Source organism: Rhinopithecus bieti, unplaced genomic scaffold (assembly GCF_001698545.2).
Source record: "Rhinopithecus bieti isolate Rb0 unplaced genomic scaffold, ASM169854v2 scaffold_32059, whole genome shotgun sequence".
NCBI lineage: Eukaryota > Metazoa > Chordata > Mammalia > Primates > Cercopithecidae > Rhinopithecus > Rhinopithecus bieti.
In genome coordinates, this window is record NW_016813587.1 from 216368 (window position 1) to 220355 (window position 3988).

At 47.7% G+C, this 3988-nt stretch overlaps 1 protein-coding gene across 1 annotated transcript in view; it reads left to right on the top strand.

Moving 5' to 3' along the window:
• The window catches only part of ZNF565 (zinc finger protein 565), a 30543-nt gene that overhangs the window by 21093 nt on the left and 5462 nt on the right, over nt 1-3988 (top strand).

Below are 3988 nucleotides of genomic sequence, written 5' to 3' on the forward strand. Positions count from 1 at the left end.
CTTATTTTCTTGGCCAGGCATGGTGGCTCATGTGTGTAATCCCAGCACTTTGGGAGGCTGAGGTGGGTGGATCACCTGAGGTCAGGAGTTCAAGACCACCCTGGCCAACATGGTAAAATCCCGTCTCTACTGAAAATACAAAAATTAGCTGGGCATGGTGGCGGGTGCCTGTAATTCCAGCTACTTGGGAGGCTGAGGCAGGAGAATCTCTTGAACCTGGGAGGCAGAGGTTGCAGTGAGCTGAGATTACACCATTGCATTCCAGCCTGAGTGATAAAAGTGAAACTCTATCTCAAAAAACAAACCAAAAAAAAATTTTCTTGGCCAGACACGGTGGCCCACACCTCTAATCTCAGCACTTTGGGAGGCCGAGGTGGGCAGATCACTTGAAGCCAGGAGTTCAAGACCAGCCTGGCCAACATGGTGAAACCCCGTCTCTCCTAAAAATACAGAAATTAGCCGGGCATGGTGGCCGCTGCCTGTAACCCCAGCTACTCAGGAGGCTAAGGCAGGAGAATTGCTTGAACCCAGGAGGCAGAGGTTGCAGTGAGCCAAGATTGTGCCACTGCACTCCAGCCTCTGTGACAGTAATGCAGCCATTCATTTATTCTCTTAACTTTTGAATGGTAGGGTTGTGTAGTGGTTGAGGGCACAGACACTGGAGTCAGACTGCCTGAGTTCAAATCCTGGCCCTGCCACTTAGTAGCTCTGTGAGTTTGCATAAATTACTTAAATTCTCTGTGCTTCAGTTTCCTCCTTGGCAAATGGGATAAAAATATTGCTGTTAGGCTGGATGTAGTACCTCACACCTGTAATCCCAGCACTTTGGGAGGCCAAGGTGGGCGGATCACTGGAGGTCAGGAGTTCGAGACCAGTTTGGCCAACATGGTGAAACCCTGTCTCTACTAAAAATACAAAAATAAGCTGTGCGTGGCGGCACACATCTGTGATCCCAGCTACTCGGGAGGCTGAGGCACGAGAATCGCTTGAACCTGGGAGGCGGAGGTTGCAGTGAGCCGAGATCACACCATTACACTCCAGCCTGTACAACAGAGCGAGACTCTGTCTCAAAAAAAAAAAAAAAAAGAGTTGCTGTTATATGAAATATAGTGTGAAAGTGCCCAGAAAGGCAATTGTGATGACTACATAAATGTTAGTGAGTATTCTCGAGTGGCACTTGGTAGACAGTATTGGAATCTGTGAATCCTGAATCATCAGTTACCCTTTCCTAACTTCTCCGCTATTGTCTTTTTTATTTTTTCATTTTTTTATTTTTATTGTTTTTGAGATGGAGTCTCGCTCTGTTGCCCAGGCTGGAGTGCAGTGGCCGAATCTCAGCTCGCAAGCTCCGCCTCCCAGGTTCCCGCCATTCTCCTGCCTCAGCCTCCCGAGTAGCTGGGACTACAGGCGCCTGCCACCTTGCCTGGCTAGTTTTTTATATTTTTTAGTAGAGATGGGGTTTCACCAGGTTAGCCAGGATGGTCTTGATCTCCTCACCTTGTGATCCGCCTGTCTCGGCCTCCCAAAGTGCTGGGATTACAGGCTTAAGCCACCGTGCCCAGCCTTTTTAATTTATTTTTATTTATTTATTTGTTTTTTTTTGACATAGAGTCTCGCGTTGTCACCCAGGCTGGAATGCAGTGGCATGATCTCAGTTCACTGCAAGCTCTGCCTCCCGATTCACGCCATTCTCCTGCCTCAGCCTCCCGAGTAGCTGGGACAACAGGCGCCCACCACCACGCCCGGCTAATTTTTTTTTGTATTTTTTTAGTAAAGATAGGTTTCACTGTGTTAGCCAGGATGGTCTCGATCTCCTGACCTCGCGATCTGCCCGCCTCGGCCTCCCAAAGTGCTGGGATTACAGGTGTGAGCCCCACGCCCAGCCTGTTGTTGTCATTTTTATTTTTCATCTGAGATCATTTTCTCTCTATCTGAAGAAGACCCTTAAAGTTTCCCTCAGTTTTTGGCCACACGAAAATACTGTTTTGTTTTGTTTTTTCTTTAAAAATGACATTTATCAGCCTGAACAACATAGCAAGATCCCTTCTCTACAAAAAATACAAAAATTAGCCAGGCGGCCGGGCGTGGTGGCTCAAGCCTGTAATCCCAGCACTTTGGGAGGCCGAGACGGGCGGATCACGAGGTCCGGAGAGCGAGACCATCCTGCCTAACACAGTGAAACCCCGTCTCTACTAAAAAATACAAAAAACTAGCCGGGCGACGTGGCGGGCGCCTGTAGTCCCAGCTACTCGGGAGGCTGAGGCAGGAGAACGGCGTAAACCCGGGAGTCGGAGCTTATAGTAAGCTGAGATCCGGCCACTGCACTCCAGCCTGGGCGACAGAGCAAGACTCCATCTCAAAAAAAAAAAAAAAAAAGCCAGGCAAGGTGGCACGCACCTGTAATTCCAGCTAATCAAGAGGCTGAGGCAGAAGAATCGCTAGAGCCTGGGAAATCAAGGCTGCAGTGAGCTATGAGCGTGCCACTGCGCTCCAGCCTGGGTGACAGAGCAAGACTCCATTTCAAAATAAATAAATAAATAAATAATTTTTTGTTTTTTTTTTTCTGAGACGGTGTCTCACTCTGTCACCCAGGCTGGAGTACACTGGTGCGATCTCAGCTTACTGCAACCTCTGCCTCCCCGGTTCAAGTAATTCTCCTGTCTCAGGCTCCTGAGTAGCTAGGATTACAGGTGCACACTACCATGCCCGGCTAATTTTTGTATATTCGGTAGACATGGGGTTTCACTATGTTGGCCAGGCTGGTCTCAAACTCCTGAGCTCGAGTGACCTGGCCACCTCAGCCTCCCAAAGTGCTGAGATTACAGGCATGAGCCACCACACCCAGCCAGCTGATACTCTTAATGAGTAGTTTTTTGTAGATTGTCTCTCACTTCTTGTTTGTCTAATGTTTTCTCACAGTGAGATTCTGCATTTTAGCAAGAATATCGCAGAAGTGATGTTGTATTCTTCTCTGTGTATCACATAGCAGACATCAACATGCCATATTACTGGTGCTGTTCATTTTGATCACTTGGTAAGATAGGTGCTGTTCACACTTTGGGAGGCCAAGGCGGGCGGATCACAAGCTCAGGAGTTCGAGACCAGCCTGGCCAATATGGTGAAACCCTGTCTCTACTAAAGGTACAAAATTAGCTAGGTGTGGTGGCGGGTGCCTGTAGTCCCAGCTACTCGGGAGTCTGAGGCAGGAGAATCGCTTGAACCCAGGAGGCGGAGGTTGCAGTGAGCCGAGATCACGCCACTGCACTCCAGCTTGGGTGACAGAGTGAGACTCCGTGTCAGAAAAAAAAAAAAAAAAAAGATAGATGCTGTTTACTTTGATCACTTGGTAAATAGGGCCTCTCTTGTTTCTCCCCTGTAAAGTTTCCATTTGTAATTGACAAATATCTTATCGTGAAATACTTTCACACTAGGCAAATGTGGTGCTTTTCCTCCTTCCACCCCCTGATTTTGGCATCCATCACTAGACCTTGTCTGCACCAGCTATTACACTGTCACTTGCCTAATATTGATTTTCTGTGTCCCTTATTTCTTCACTATTTATTAATTGGAATTCTTTGGTAAGGAAGAGCTGTCCCTAGCCCTCTCCTATTCACTTATTTTTGTTTTGTTTTGTTTTGTTTTTGTTTTTGAGACGGAGTCTCGCTCTGTTGCCAGGCTGGAGTGCAGTGGCGCAACCTCTGCTCACTGCAAACTCTGCCTCCCCGGTTCACACCGTTCTCCTGCCTCAGCCTCCCGAGTAGCTATGACTACAGGCTCCTGCCACCACACCTGGCTAATTTTTTGTATATTTAGTAGAGATGGGGTTTTACCATGTTAGCCAGGATGGTCTTGATCTCCTGACCTTGTGATCCACCCGCCTCAGCCTCCCAAAGTGCTGGGCCAAAGTGCAGGAGCGTGAGCCACTGCTCCTGGCCTCCCATTTATTTATTCATTCAATGATTTCTTTTTTTTTTTTTTTTTTTTTTTT